The 17,143-nt window shown below is 35.6% G+C and overlaps 1 protein-coding gene across 9 annotated transcripts in view; it reads right to left on the bottom strand.

The window, feature by feature from the left end:
* LOC139979390 (gamma-adducin-like) overlaps window positions 1-17,143 on the bottom strand; it is a 481,086-nt gene that overhangs the window by 39,748 nt on the left and 424,195 nt on the right. For 4 of the 9 annotated variants that reach the window (XM_071990140.1, XM_071990136.1, XM_071990142.1 and 1 more), the window contains exons 1-4: window positions 6,255-6,384; window positions 4,353-4,506; window positions 4,049-4,133; window positions 1,721-1,910 (exon numbers count right to left, since the gene is read on the bottom strand). The gene's annotated coding sequence lies outside the window, so the exon portion shown is untranslated. Of the gene's footprint in view, window positions 1-1,720; window positions 1,911-4,048; window positions 4,134-4,352; window positions 4,507-6,254; window positions 6,392-7,158; window positions 7,241-7,565; window positions 7,616-9,121; window positions 9,276-12,507; window positions 12,700-13,435; window positions 13,552-14,180; window positions 14,208-14,725; window positions 14,827-16,384; window positions 16,608-16,720; window positions 16,921-17,143 lie in introns of those variants that run through there. The other 5 variants (XM_071990137.1, XM_071990138.1, XM_071990145.1 and 2 more) reach the window with 5 other exon arrangements.

Below are 17,143 nucleotides of genomic sequence, written 5' to 3'. Positions count from 1 at the left end.
TATATACAAAAGTCTACTTGGATTATTTGTCCCCTGATTTTCTTTCTGCAGACGCCCATGTATTTCTCCAAACTAAATTTCTAAGCCATGAGATCTAAAACTTAAGGAGGTTTAGGAGCATCTTTAGGTCTGGGAAGTGTTATTTCTGGCGATCTGGGAGGTATATTTGCCCAAAAAAATCGTACGCTACGCGCAAACCCATGGTCGCGCTCCGCTTAGATAGTGTCATAGAACAGACATGCGTCCCCACCATTATCTAAGACTGATCTGCGCCCATGCTCAAAACTGTTGATGTGTGTAGTGTTCGGTTTCTAAAATATCTGGTATAATCCTTCAACGAAATTTAATTTTTTAGAAGCCGTCTGAATTTTCGAAAATTCCCTAAACAACATCATACTTCATCATACTCGTGCAATTTTGACCCGTCTGTTAGGGTTTGAAGGAGGTTTTTCTATATCGGTTGTCCATAGACGATATTTTGTGCAACATTATGGGTATGTTTTGAAGTGAATTTATTCACAAGAATTGTGAATTTTCAAATTCTGAACAGTGGGGCTGACGGATATTGTGGGCTGCAATGAAGAATCACCTACAAAAGCAATGATCCACAGGATATGTGATGAAGTCGAACATGATGTGTGACTGGTGACGAAGTTATAGATGAGAAAAATTAGTATTTGGAAAAAACTTGGTTCTCAGGCAAAAGTTTCCGGTGATCTGGTGGTACCAAAACCACAAATTTGCTTGTACGCTGCGCGCCAACCAATGGTGGCGCTCCGCTGAGATAGTAATACGCGCCCCCCCCCGGTTAGAAAATCCTGCATACGCCACTGGTTAAATGCAGCTTTCCAAGGCCTGGGCAGTGCCATTTACTGCAATCTGGGAGGCAATATTTGCCAAAAATTCTTGTGCACTTCGCACCAACTTATGGTGGTGCTCCACTTAGATAGTGAGCCAGCAGTTATGACTTTTTATTTCATCAATGGCCTGCAACCCCCCACTTCTGACAAGAAATCTCCGCCACTGATTACTTGCCCAATGAGACATACCAATTGTTCAATATGCTGTGCAGCAAAGAAAAATAATCAAAATATACCGTTTTCATCCGATTGAGTAATTCCTTGTTGACTATCATATTTTCCACTGCCATTCAAAAAGTGTTTTAAACTTATCTTTTATATTAGAAATGTGTTTTGTGCCAGCAATGTTTTTGTCACCAAGTCTACACAGTTCAGTTACAACATACCACTCTGTTCCCTACATAATGTGGAAACAGTTGCAATATCCATTCAATATTTTGTATTGCTGATATGAACTTTTACAAGTTAAAATCAATAGGTTGAACCACATATTTAGTTTACTAACAACACAAATTAAGTTGGGCCGAATTTTCAATTAAATTTTAGTTATAATGGCATAACATTGCTGTAGAAATCATTTATATGAATAAAGATTCATGTTGTTTGGATAAATTCATGCCCGGCCTATTGGGATGAATGTCCAAGATGTTTGTAATGGACAGATCCTAGGCCAATTATTCAGTGAAAGATCTCCTTCGTATACTGGGTTTATACTTGTGGCAAATATGGGAGATACAATATGCTTGTGGAACGATATTAAAGATGTCCTGACCAGACTTTATCTTAAACATAATGTTTCTCCATACCCAATTAATTTTAACAAACCAGTAATTTTTTACTGATGCCAATTTTTCTCTTACCTTCTTTCTCCACAGTAATTTTGTTTGCCCATAGTCGTATCAGAGTTCTTGACCATGTTTTATGTCTTTTAAGGCAGAGAAACATAGACATAGACCTTCAAATATGTTTTTCTTCATAACAGAATTGGCATCCCTGCCAATCCCATCATTTACCATCTTTGCAACACAGGCTGTGTCTGTAGCATCAATACTGAGGGCAACAAATTGAAAGTTTAAGTGGATTATAAAACAATTCAGAATGACTATGAAACCTAAGGAGCAGGACTGAACAACGGTAAAAGATGACACACACTGTATAGAGAGCTGCATAGACAGATCACCCATTGTATATGATAGTACATGATACCAGCCAAAATGAATTTTTGACAGGTACAATACGGAAATGAATGCAACATTCAGGATGAATTTGCATTAAATTCTTATGTTTTGTTTTAATTGTACATTTTGATGTACACTTGAAGTTGTCTCTTTTCACACATAAAGTGAAACTGAAGCAACAAGTATGATTTCTAACTAGCCAGTCTTTCATTCCAAGGTGTGAACAATAGATTGTGAAAAAAAAACCACTTTGTTGTCAGTGCAAAACTCTGACATCAAAGCCGGTTTGCCTCAAGTCCACTTCCGGTGTAAAATCAGTGCTATCTCATTGAAAGTGGTTAGAATTGAGTGAAACTTTAGTCAGGATGCTTAGATTTTGTTTCTTCTTAAAAGTTTGTTTGCATGAAACCACCAAGGAAATTGGAAATACACTAATTCCTACTGAAGTGAATATCGCTGAATAGCATTAATTTCATTATGAAATATTAAACTAATGTGGTTCATAGACTTGTTATTTCAAAGCGAGAGCAACAATGCTGTGGGATACCAATACCTTGCAAATCATGTCCTAAAGCATGTGCCCTATCTCAAAATAATATGATTGTCTGTATGACTAAATGTATTTGAGTTTGATTGCAGAGTTCTGCATCTAGCATAATTTGAATAGGGTTAACAGATTGCAATTCAATTTGTTGACAATAGTTAAAAACTGCTGAACTGCCAAACAGCCAAAACATGCACATAGCTTAGAAGCATATTACCGTAGCTAAAGTGTACATTATTTCCGGCTGAGGTAAGTCACATTGAATAACCTATTAACCATTGATATTGGTTGATTTTATTCAGTGGACACATGATTGTTTATGTTATTCTCTGTGTCTTTAATTATGCTGATAGCTTTTATGATTTTTTGTGTAGTATAAAAGTTAACACCAATTCACACATCTCTCAAATTCAATGATTTACTTAAAAATGGAAAACTTCCAAATGACTCAATATCAATACTTCTTAAATTCCCTGCTGCCCACCCCAGTCCTTACTCATCCCAGTCCCCCCCCCCCCCTCTTCCTCAATATAATCGGCTAATATCCACTTCCAGATCCCAACATCCAGAGTTGTACACAAGTCTATGCAAATTGTACTTTTTTTGCAACATGTGGATAGGATGGCTTCTGCTATTTGACTGAGTTTAGTGTTAAAAACAAACTGTGGTTGGCATATGGTGCCAGCACTCCCTTGTCCCTACCTTATAAACACCCATACCTCTCTCCCCAGTCCTCCCCTCTTCCCAATTTATTATTCTTAGCTCCACGATCCACTTTCAGGTAACTACATATAAAAAAGCTTGGCTATGCAAATTATTATTTTTAAACATTTAGGCTAGATTTATGCACTTAGTGTGGGTTAGGCAACCATCTCATTAAAAGATGCCATCTGTCGAATTTTTTGTGCCAGCCATTCCCTACCTCTAGAAAACAATTCCTCCCCTCTTCCACATTCAAAAAACCTTAAATATTGCCCCATCCCCATCACCAAAGTTAATTTCACTGTTAGTCTAACTATGTAAAATGGTTGAAGCTGGTACAAATATGACTACACTAAAAAAGATATGATTTGATTGTTGCTTTTTATTTGTCAACAATTTGCAATCAAGAAAAATAAGTAAGATTAGTTTGTTAATTTAGAGAATAAGTAAAAGAAATATATCTAGTCAGGCTAGCAATGAACTATGTATGCTGGTTCACAAGCCCATTAGTGTGCATTGACCAATAAACCAGTAAGTTGGGGAGCATTTTTGCTGAGACATTGCAAATGCAAGTTAAAGACCCCTCACCCCAGAATATATATATATATATATATATATATATATATATATATATATATATATATATATATATATATATATATATATATATATATATATTTGTCTATGCTATTTGTGAGGAGCTGGACTTGATGTTTCATGTGATATAGTATTGTGCATATGGCAAGTAGTGACCAAAACATGACCTTCCTTTGGCAATATGGGCCCTCTTGTCTTATCTGGTGCTGTGTTGTAGTGGGATCTAAGTTCTGTGGTTAGTGCTTCTCTAGGCTGTAAAACAGAAAAGAAAAATCAACTCTTTAGACCAGTTGCACAGATTACATGATCATGTGATGTCAGGAATGCATTAGATATATTATTTTCTAAGGCCGTTAATATAGATATTTGAGTGATAAAGTGAATGCATTAGATATTTTATTTCTAGGGTGTAAGCCATTAATATGATATTTGAGTGATAAGGTGAATGTATTATGAATAATTTCAATTTACCTGAAAATTTCTGCTATGTGAAAACTATGTTGATGCATGTTCTATCTCAGAGACAGCTATTTCAAGCTTGTTGGAATTTAATGAATCTATCTGCAGGTCAACATCATCACAGCAATGAATTGAAAATGTCCTTCTTTTCCTTTGATGTACAAACCTGCAGTGCTCACATGGTAAATGACATTCTTACAGAAACATTTCAAATCAACAAAAATCTCTATTTCTCTCACCAACCAACTCCTCTGAAATTATCAATTTAATAATGCAATTGAAAAAAGGCTCTTGTGGTCTTGATAATATTTCTGTTCAGTTTCTCCAAGAAAATCGTTTTATTATAGCTGCCCCTCTTACATATATTTTTAATTTATCAATTTCTACAGGTGTTGTTCCAACTCGTACTAAAGAAGCTAAAGTTACTCCAATTTTCAAAAGTGGTGATAAGCTATCTATTAACAATTACAGGCCCATCTCAGTTCTTTCATCTTTATCTAAACTCTTAGAACGTATAATATATAACCGTACTGTACATTTTTTAGACAAGAACATTATTACTGATAAACAATTTAGATTTCGTAAGGGGCGTTCTACAGATATGGCAGCTTTGGATGTTTCTCAATATATCATTAACGGCTTTAACAATAAGGAATATTCTTTGGGTGTATTTTTAGATTTATCTAAAGCCTTTGATACTGTCAATCATGGAATTCTCTTCAACAAATTGTATCATTATGGTATAAGAGGGGTTGCATTCAACTGGTTTGTTAATTATCTATCCGGCAGACGCCAATGTGTTCATATTGATAATCATTATTCTAATTTCAGTAAAATTACATGCGGAGTACCACAAGGGTCAATTTTAGGTCCACTGCTTTTCTCCTTGTATATAAATGATATTATAAATTGTTCAAACACCTTGTATTTTACACTTTTCGCAGATGACACCAGTATACTGTATAAACACAAAGATATAAATCATGCTGCATCTACTATAAATTTTGAATTAGCTAAAGTCTCTACTTGGTGTCAAGTAAATATATTATCTTTGAATATTAACAAAACCCACTTTATGATTTTTCACCCAAACCACAAAAAAATCAAGAACATAGATATATGTATTGGCAACTCACAGTTAAAGCGTGTTGAGGTTATAAAATTCCTAGGTTTATTTATTGATCCTGCTCTAAAGTGGTCTTCCCACATCTCCAAGATTAAAACTACCATCTCAAAAACTGTTGGAGTCCTTTATAAAATCAAAGACTTTGTTCCAATGTATATTCTCAAGAACTTGTATAATACTTTCATACTACTTCATCTTAATTATTGTAATATTGTTTGGGGTAATGCATATTCTACCTACCTAAAGCAATTGCTTTTATTACAAAAGAAGGCTGTCCGTGTTATTACACAGTCTGATTTCTTAGCACATACCCCACCACTATTCAGCTCACTGAACTTACTAGATATTTTTGATTTACATAGATACCATTGTGCAGTTTTTATTTTTAAGTCTATTAATAATAAATTACCAGTCAATTTTAATAATTACTTTAATTTCAATTATAATATACATAACTACCACACCAGATCCTCTGGAAATTTATTTTCATTGCCCATAAATACCGATGTCTTTAAACGTTCCATCGTCTGTTATGGTGTTAATTTCTGGAATAGCCTAAGTCATACATTAAGAAATATTAAGTACCTTAATTCATTTTCATTCAAGTTGAAAAATCATCTTTTATCCAAGTATCAACATCTTTAGATCTACATTTGTCTCTGACTTTAAGTATTTCCCACATTATCAAAATGCCTTTTTTTTTATTTTAGGGGTGGGGGGGATGGGGGGATATAGGTCTTCCTTGTAAGGGGCTTTATTATCATGCCCATATACTTTATACTTGTTACCTTTATTCTTGGTGGGCTTCTTGTACAAGCTACGGCTTCCAAGCCCTTCCACCATTTTCTCTCCGTAATTTCCATTATTTTTCTTTTATTTGAATTACTACCTCTTATTTTCTTTGCATGGTATTGTCTTCACAGTCCTATTATTATATAAACATTGTGAGAAAATGGAAAATAAATGAAATAAATAAATGAAAAATCTCTAAAAGGAATGTAAAAGCTTTTGAAGAACATATTTGACAAGATGACATCACAGATCATCCACTGTGATATCTTTCCTTGAGTAGCTATAGGTGGGGCCCACAACATATTTCCTGCAGGAATGAAACAATGTTTTGTTATGGGGTTTTCAGCTGGTAATGTGGAACCAATTCTTCTTTACTGTTAGTCTCCCATAGTATTCCACCTGAACAAACTTTTAAATATTCAGCAAGCTCACTAACAGAACATATTTCTATGGAATGTTCTCAACCATGAATGTTGCTTCACATCAAGTTCACCTTTAAAGGTAGAGTCTGTATAAGTCCCAAATTATTGCATGCTATAATTGCCAGAAGTTTTCAAAAAGTACTTTCCTGGAGGTCTTTACACTCCAAATTGTTCTCAGACATTCTAACTAAACACACACTATCACAGAATGTCCCAGTGAGGTAAATTCCCGGTGAAATGGTAATAAAAATAGTTTAAGAATTTGACCAAGTTGACCATATTGAAATATCTGGCATACTTGGAACCAATACAGAATACCCATCAGAGCAAAATACATGCAACCAACATGCCCAACACAGTAGTCCCAAACTGGCTCAAAACTTTGTATGTAGGTTTTCAGTTTGTCTGCAGTAGGCTAGACAACTGAGAAGTAATTATAAGTTCATCAAGATTTAAACCGTTAAAGTTTACAACAAACTTTTGCAGACACTGTCCCTGCACCAACAAGTGAAGTATACTTCAGCATATTTCCAGTTAGAAACACATCATGCCACTGTGATCTGTCAAAGTCAAAACATAATATCTTATTAGGAAAATTTGGTTTAACACGTACTTCATGACTACGATCTCTTGCTCACTCTATCACAACTAAATGTAGGACATTCTTACATTATAATTCTATATCGGTTAGTTCATGTGCGATCCAGAAGATCACATTTCATATGAATGCTATCGACAAGTACCAAACCAATGAGATTTGTTTTCATTAGGTCACTTATAATAAGTTTGGTGGAGATCCCTTATATATAATCTGCATGATAAGATTGGACAGAAATCATAGAAAGTAAAGTACATACAGCAAAGTTGGAAATATAGTTCACTTACCCTATTTTGCCAGACATTATCTCATTCAGGTGTTGTACAATATCAGCCATCTAAGCTAAGAAAGGTAAAGCTGATTATACCACGGCAGAAAAAAAGTAAAAACATTTTGACACCCATACTTATCTGTTAGAAAGGATGATATGACAAGAAGGTTCCCAGCATAAGGTTGTGTGAAGTGTTATACTTACATAGTGAATCAACTTAACATTTCTAGTATGGACTTGTACATCAGAAAGTTAATTAACTCTTAATACAAGATTTTACATATTGCTATGGCCAGACGTGTAAGGGTCTTAGCATTGATTGCTATGTACATAACACATATAAGGCTAAAGTTCAATTTTCTCTCTTCGGTGACCAGACTTATTCATCTCTTTATTTACCTCAAGTGAATTAAGTTAATTGACCTCAATGAGAAGCAACATCTCCTACTCACCACTGCTACCTACATACCATGTTTCAAGTTCTAGCAATTTTTCTTCTTGAGATATTGTTCTTTCATGCAGTTTTTGGACTTTGACCTCTGTTGACTTCAAATCAACCTTTGACCTCCATGAAAAACAATATGGATCATCTCCAATTGCAGTCCATACCTGCAAGTTTGATGTTCATGCATTTTTACTTCTTGGGATATCAATGATCATATGTTTACAAAGTCTCCAGAGTTTTAGCTTCTGTTTCATTTTGACCTCCATAGAAAATGTAGCAATCATCAATTCACAAAGGGCTATCTAACAAGTTTGAAGATCAGGCAAAAGTACATCTTGAGATATTGTGTTTTGAAGTTTTCAGACTTCACCCTTCGTGGAGCTCAAATGACCTTTGTCCTCCATGAAAACAAGTCAAAGGGATCATCTTCTCACCAAGGTCTACCTATATTGAGGTTAAAGTTCAAGCACCTTTAACTAATTGTCTGCAGGCCAAAGTCACTCACACACATACATACAAATGCACATACACACAAACATACCCACATGCACATGTCAAGGTCATCAGATTAAAGGACACAATTGCCAGCCCATGGACAATAGAGAAGGCATACATAAAGTCAATATCATCAACACTTTCAGGAGAAAATAACAAACTATAGTTGTAAGAATGCTGATTTTCAAAATATGGTCACCTTTGGTAGAAATTCTTAACCTGTTATTACCACCCTGGAGGAATTTACCTCACTGTAACATCCTGTGCTTGCATGTTCATTTGGAATGTCTGAGAACAAGTTGGAGAGTAAATATCTCCATGAAAGTAACTTCTAGCAATTATAGCATGCTATAATTTGGAGCTACATATACAGACTGCTTTTAAGCATTTTAATTAGTGCAAGGTCCATTTAACCAATGGTTGCAATTTGCCACAATTCCAAGGGTGGAATAATAGTACAAATCAAAGAAGGTTCAGAATAATAGCAGCATTTGAAACACCTGATAAGGAAAAAACTGGATTCTCTGTACTTAACTTCTTAATGAATTTTGATTCTCCACGTCCAATGTATTTGTATCATAATATAACCATTTAAATTCTTTTGTCTGGAGAAGAATAGCAACAGATCTTACCCTTTTTATAAAATGCACCACATACATTGCTACTGTCTATTGCTGATTTTGAAATTACTGTGTATGTGCCATTATTCATGTGGACCCAGCTGTTATCTTTCACTCTTTTGGCGCAAGAGTAGTGTCCACTGGTTGACAAAGTCCCTTCGTGAATCTATATGAAAAGAGTAATACTTTTAAATATATATTTTATTTTCTGGTGCATCCTTCAATTCTCGAACAAATTCCTCAACAAGCTTGGTAAGCTGTTGTTTGGTGTTACCCTAAAATAAAAAACGTTGAGAATCTTCTCAGTGTGTCCACAGCCTAGGCCTTATAAGCTTGTTTAAGAAATCACCACTGTTGGGGAGTATGATGGGGGGGAGGGGGTTATACAAACAAAATTATATAGACAAGTATCATAACATTCATAAACAGGGGAAGTTCCATGGGTATTCAGAGGTTCAGTCCCCCACCCCCCAGGGTTGGCATTTTCCCGGGAAAAACCTGTTTTTCCCACGAAGCGGTAAAAACCAGGTAAAAACCGGGAAAAACCTCCGTCTCGAAAACTATTATTACTTGTCCATAATATGCAGGGTCATTAGTAGGCACGATATTGTTTCATGACAGGCATATCTTATTGAATATGGGAGTTTCTTAGCTTCATTTTGAGCTATTTTATCACAACCTAATTCTACTTTTTATGGAAAAAATAGTATTTTTCATATTGCACATGTATAGTTATTCTGTCACAATCTCTTTAGCAGTATGCATTGCCTATTATCCAAACCATTATAGGTCTACACTGGGACACTCACCTCTCCTAAATTCTTCAGGCCTATTATGTGCTCAGACAGTTCAGTCAATTATACAGTAGGCAACAGGTGAACTGCAATCCAGGGTGCTCAATAGAAACTGCTTTGAAACTATGTAAGGCACATGGGCCCAATGAATGTATTAAACGCACAATGGCCCTATCGAGCCATTCACACAAAAATATACAGGTATTTTTTTGTTGTTATATTTTAAGACACAAAAACATGTTCATAGTTCATACTGTAGGTTGCAATAATTTAACAGAGTACACTCTATGTAGTTTTCATTGTTACTTGAGAGATCTACTTGGCGAGCGAGTTGTAAAAGTTACACTGTGAATATGTTTGCTCACTTTCCATGTTTTTGTGATGGTGTTGCATTATATATATATATATGTAACAAGACAATGTGACATGTATAATGAACCATAGTCCTAGGAGGCACCAACAGTTTGATACTTGTCCATTCTCTAGATTATGGAATTATGCATCTCGATAGGAAAATAAAGTTGGTTGATTTGAGCATCCAATATATTATTTATTTGAATTATTTATAATAGTCTAATCGGTAAACTCACAAAGTTATAGATCATGGCTGTTCTTTGGATGTAACCCAACCCCCTACCATAAGATGCCATTTTCTTGTAGTTTCTATGCTCCTCCACAAGTTCCACATGAATTTTTTAGGAATTCTATATAATTTGAGGTTTTCCCCAGTTTTTCCAACTTATAGGTGGGAAAAACCTCCTGGTAAAAACCTGGTTTTTACCGGGCGGTAAAAACCTGGTTTTTACCTGGCGGTAAAAACCGACCAACCCTGCCACCCCCACACTTCACTATATCTCTCCCTTTGTGATGCATCAATTTAACATGTTAACATATTTTCATGGGAACCTATGTTTGCTCCATATTTATTCTTTGTTGTGGTTGAAATTCTCCTCTATACATGTTAAGCCTATTTGAAAAACCTGTATCCACATCTGCCATACTATATACTGTAGTATTTTATATTATTCACATGGGAGACTAACCAGTGCCTAATATGTGGTGGAAAAGTGCGTTGAACTTGCGTCTTCATCTCAAGTGAAAGTAGGGAGAATCCCAGTACTGTAGCTATTTCTTGAGCTTGTGGATCTCCCTATAATTTGTTAATTTAGAGGGCACCTACTGTACAACCATTGGGATCTATTCTCCAGGACAAAATCTGGTGCTTACTAAGGTATACATTTATTGATGCAATAATAAACTTTTAGTTTTTGAAAATGATCCATTGCAAACATTTCATGATTATCATTGAATTTTCTATTTCTTTATAAGAAATGTATTCAACTTGATACAAGGCATTTTCAAAGTGGCAATTCCACTAGGTTTTCCAAGTCCTGAATCCCTGGTGAGGGGTGTGGTGTTTCTTAAGACTGCATCACACAGAGCTGGCAATTATATATATGATCTTCCTTATTACTTATTGCAGTGACTCTCATTATTAGTTGGCAGGGGAGCGCCACAGACTCCAGTCACTGGTCGGGGGACGGGGGGCTTTACCCATTTTTTTTTAAATTAGATGGATTTTATTGCAATTCTCTATATACCCTTTCATATCTCTTTCTCTATATGCCCTTAATAGCAGAATCTTGCACTACCCAATTGTAAATATCAATTGCTCTTTGGCGTTTATACTTTTACTGCCGTTATAATGTTAGCTGAACAGGGGATCCTCAGCATAGGGGAACCACATGGTTAATATAGCTTCATTTTGTGACAATCATACTTAGTTACTAACCAAAACACCATAAAGCTCATACAAGACCCAGACAGATCAGATTGCTTACATGTTCCTTTGTGATACATCACAAATAATTTCCCATTGGAAAATGCTCTTCATTTATTCCAACCGCTGAAAGCCTAGTGGACAATGTTTGTGATTCTGTGTCTCATGACATCTATCGGCTAGATACTTCTTTGGTATGTGTCTATGTGTCATGCAGTGTGTGTAAGTAAAATTACTACAGATAATATTTGAAGACTGCTAAATTTCAATTACCTTTACAAATTAGACTATTCAGCAATAAAAATATAAATTCTCATTGGTTCTGACTTTTGTTTTATCAGATTTAGCCTTCAAAATGAATAACAGTGTAGTGTGGAACGATCTTGTCAGAGTTTGATAGACCTCACACAAGCTGGATCAACAGCGATATATGACTTATATTCATGCATAGCAGGAATATACAATAAATTGGGAAAGACATAACACCAGAGATCTACAGTCAATATGAAAAGATGCCTGTATACAGTATTTAGAACTGCTCAATGGGATCATTACAACTCAAGCTGGATTCTAAACCTGAAAATTTTCAACGTATGAATTCTGGCCATTAACTTACATCACTAATAGTTTCAGAATTTGACTCCTGTTCATTTGTCAGTTTATTGAGTTATCGTAAAGACAGGCTGTTAGCATTACACTCATAAACACACATACTGCTACTTCACAAAAATGCATTGTGTTACATATTGAAACAATTTTACATAACACAAAACAGCATGGAATGTAAACAATATGACAAAAACAGGGAGTTTGCAGGAACTCACCAGGACTCACAAAAGCCTTCAAGATCTTTGCAATCTAGACACACCTCAAGGTGCCCCTGCATACTCAAGCATGACATATAGCCCTTGTTACTAGGATATATTGGAATTACTGGATAGGAGTTTGCCCGACAGTGCCAAGTCTCATTGCAGGAAGTCCACTTCATCTCATTTGTTGTATGTAAGAAGAAGTACCTGGAAAGGAAAAAAATAAGTTACTCATTACAACAATGTTGCATTTCTATTGCAATTTCCATTTGTTCCTTTACCCTCTGGATTATCAGGTATAAATGAAAACTTTCATTCAGCTTTTACTTAAAATTATCAGACTTACTATTAAGAGCAACAAACTTATAAATCAAATACAGACTATCATCTAAACCCAGCCTTACAAAATCTGCATCCTCATTTGTATTGATGCAAGTTTATCAGTCAGATCTAACTGGTGCCATACCTCTTTCAAAAATGACTAATTCCCTGCAAACCTAAGCAAATTCCCAATCAGTTTCAATGTTAAAGGTAGTCTGTATATGCCCCAAATTATAGGATGCTATAATTGCTTTCATGGAGGCCCTTAGTCCAAATTATTCTTAATTAACACACAAGATGACTGAATGTCCCAGTGAGGTAAATTTCCTCAAAAGCGGTAAGAAAAACAGTTTATAGAATTTTGACTAAAGGTAACCATATTTGAATATTTGCATATTTTGGGCCAACATGGCATAATTTTAAATAATACATTGAAAAGTTCACTTATTTTTTTTTTGGTGTTGCTTTGATGCTTTTCACAGAACGATCTATATCTCTTACTCATCTAAAAGTTTGCAGGCTTTGGTTACAAGAAGTGCATGATGATGTGTAAACTGCACCAAGGAATTCTAATGCATCCTCCTGTGCAGTTGAATCAAACTCTGGAAGAATCTGCTTCAACCTTGCGAGACAGGAGGCCAATGAAGTTCAGGTTGAAATTGCGTGGAAGAGAGCTTTGATTACTTCCATTAATTCAGAGCTATGTCCATTATAGTGTTGAATGATGCTGCAAAGAAGCTAATAAAAGAAGGAAAATTTAGATTTGTAGGAAATCTACATCTGACATGGGTGGCTCATCAATATAAGTGGAAAAGTTTAGGGTTGCAGCCTTCATTTGTATCTATTTTTTTTTATGATTGCTTGATTTTTCAAAGCACTTTCTTGGAAGTCTGTCACTAGCTTCTGTAGCTGAAAAGTTACTCTCATCAAGTAAAATGATAAACACATCATATCTTAATAACCATTTGTTGGAATATGCTACTGGGAGAAAGGAGTAGAGGTATCATGAACTTGACAAAGAGAGTGCCCATGTTGGAAATCTAGTATATTTGGGGGATAATAAAACTTAAAACCTTCATTGTTGAAGTGAAAATTATGATATTCTGCAATAAGTGCCAATCCTTGGGATGGGGTTGGAACATCACAAAATGCCCCTTGCAATTGTGCCCATATAGGTTGGGATTTTCCCTTCTCAAGGCATAGGAGTTTGTCAAGGATATGGTCCTGGCACTGTAAAAGTCTTCCATTTTTCAACATTTCCAGGTGGGGAGGATCAAGTCACATGAAGTCTTGCACCTCCATAGCTTGCAATCCCTGCCTTAATGAATTTATTTCTAAAGCTGCATGGGTTGTCTTAGGTTACTTACCTTTACAGTAACAGGATTGCTTTGTTCCTGAAATAAAAAAAATTAACAATATTTAATGTGACTTTTCGAGCATGGCCAATGATTTTCCACGATCAAGAAATTCACAATAACATGGATCTATATCCATAAAATAATGAAACGGAAAACTCAATTTGAAATAGAAAAACCAGTACTCTTTGCAAGAGTTGGATATATATGCAATAACTGTGGGGCTGTATTGACCTTGATCATGTTTCTCCCTGTAAGAAGGTAACATATATTGTGAAAGATAAATCTAGAACATAGGTTGGGGTGGGAAATTGTGCAGGGGGGCAGAGGTTTGTTTGGCCCCAAATATGCCAAAAGTTCCAATACGGTCACATTTGGTCAACATTTTAAACTGTTGTCATTACCACCCTGGAGGAAATTGACCTCACTGAGACATTCAGTCATCTTGTGTGTTCATTTAGAATATCTGAGACCAATCTGGAAATAAGAATCTCAAGGAATGTAATTTTTGAAATCTTCAGAAAAGTATGCTATAATTTGTTGCCTATACAGACTACCTTTAATTCAAATTTCTTCTATTGGATATTAGAATCATATTCAAACTTGGGCTGCTAACCTCATCTGGTGTGTTTGTGCTGATGATACTGGCTGCAAGTTCCTGAAATATAGAATAATTAAATTTATGGATTACATGCAACAGCTATATTCAACAACCTATCACAGCACAGGTCAGCAATTATTTGTGTTAGTACACTGTGGATATGTTCATATGTATATCGATTCCATTTGTTAAAAAATTCTTTCTTGCAATAAAAATTTAAATGCTCCGAGACATTTATTGGATACTGAATACAAATTTGCATTTTTTTCTTTGTTAATTAAGGAATATGTTAATACATAGAGGTCATACCAAATTCAAGATCAGATGAAATTTAAGTCGGTCAATATCAGTCCCTATTCTAGAAATTTATGCCTCTATGAGGATTTCTGTGATGATAGAATCAATGTTGATGAAAGAATAAATGTGACTTCATGCAGTGTTTTACAACCTGTATAAAATTAATAATCCAACCACACATTCAAAGTGCAATGTGGATCCCAGCTACACCACTCTTTTGGAAAATGGTAATTTGATGGCTGTTCTTGCTGCAAACTCAGTCTCGACAGTGTGTTAGATTATCAACTCAACCAACTTTGGCCAAGTTCCTGATATTGTCGGCTGCAAGCCAGGAAGATTTAAGCAGTATATCATTTCTACCATAACAACATTGGAATGGTAAAGCAACATTACCATAATGATGCTATATCGCAATTCCCTTTTGAATTTAGCAATATGTTAAGGGACATTTTCTTAATATTTAGTTTGTTCAATATATGAAAAATCAACCAAGTTAAAATGCATTATGGTTTCCATGATGTAACATGAGTAATTTGTGTATGCGTTTGTTTGTGTGTGTGGGGGGAGGGGGGAGGGAAGGGGGGTTGCACACACTTAATAGTAATTAAGGTTCTACAAATATTAGAAAAAGCTAACAATGATGATTGAGATGCAACAAACATGGGCGAAAATGGAAAATATCTGCCAAGAAAATGAGACGGACTATTCCTGCAGGCTATGAGGTATCATTATGTTAAGTATCAACTCAAATGGAATAAATTTCTTCCGATTCTGTGTTTATAAGGAAATTTCAGCTGAGCCCTGTTTTGTCACACATCTCATCAATATGCAGCAAAATCAAAATAGCACTGAAAACATTGCATTGGGTAACCAACCTGCTCAGCCCAATAAACTTTAGTCATACCACATATGGTTGGTGAGCAATTGCAGATCAGGTTTTAATGTTAAGCCCTGCCCACTCATTCGTTGCACGATATCTGCACCAAAAGCAATAACGACCCTCCTTAGCTCGTCATTGCTGCAAGGATCACCTCAAACCAACCTACCATTCTTCAGATTGGAGCTAACAGTTATTAATGTTAAGCCCTGCCCACTCATTTTGTTGCACAATATCTGCACCAAAAGCAATAACGACCCTCCTTAGCTCATCATTGCTTCAAGGATCACCTCAAACCAACCTACCATTCTTCAGATTGGAGCTAACAGTTATTAATGTTAAGCCCTGCCCACTCATTTTGTTGCACGATATCTGCACCAAAAGCAATAACGACCCTCCTTAACTCGTCATTGCTGCAAGGATCACCTCAAACCAACCTACCATTCTTCAGATTGGAGCTAACAAGAGAACGTCAGCTAAAATCTATTTTGGTCCTATTTCTTCTTCAAAGGAATGCCTGTGGAACTGTTAGTATGTGTGTACAGCCCTTTCTCATTCACAGCCTTGACTCCATACGGACCAAGCCAAGAGTTTCCAACTTCCCTCCTCTTCGGGCATCCTTTCCTGCATTCCGGACAAGAACACTAGAACCAACTTTGAAGCTCTGAATAAAACAAAATCCAGCAAATATACATAAACATCATAATACAATGTATATGTTGCCATTCATTTAACTACAGTCAGTTTTCAATGCACAACATAGCATTATGTAATTACCTGTTTTGATTGCTGCCTTTAATCAAAATTCTTTTTCTTGCCGTTCTGCGGGCTTTGCCAATATTTTCTTTCACAAAACCTTTGATTATGTCCTGCGACTGTGACATGATTTGTAAAACCCTCTCCCGCTGTGCATCGCTGCAGCAGGAGATTCTGGTTGGACAATGGAGTCTTCAATGTCGACTGGTAACAATGGCTCTCTGGATATATGAAGATAAATTAACAATCAATTATTCCCAACACTTTGTTGACTGAAGAATATTTAATTTTTTTTATATTTTATTTTCGCTATTAAGACCCTGGAACCATAAATTTGAGTCACATCACATACTCAAACCAGCAGAAATATAAAACCAAAGTATATTCTGTGCTGTTATAGGTCCAAATTGCATACCAGCCCAAAATATGATATATAGTATATGA

Source organism: Apostichopus japonicus, chromosome 14, assembly GCF_037975245.1.
Source record: "Apostichopus japonicus isolate 1M-3 chromosome 14, ASM3797524v1, whole genome shotgun sequence".
NCBI classification, from domain to species: Eukaryota; Metazoa; Echinodermata; class Holothuroidea; order Aspidochirotida; family Stichopodidae; genus Apostichopus; species Apostichopus japonicus.
This window is presented reverse-complemented; position numbering and strand designations above follow the sequence as displayed.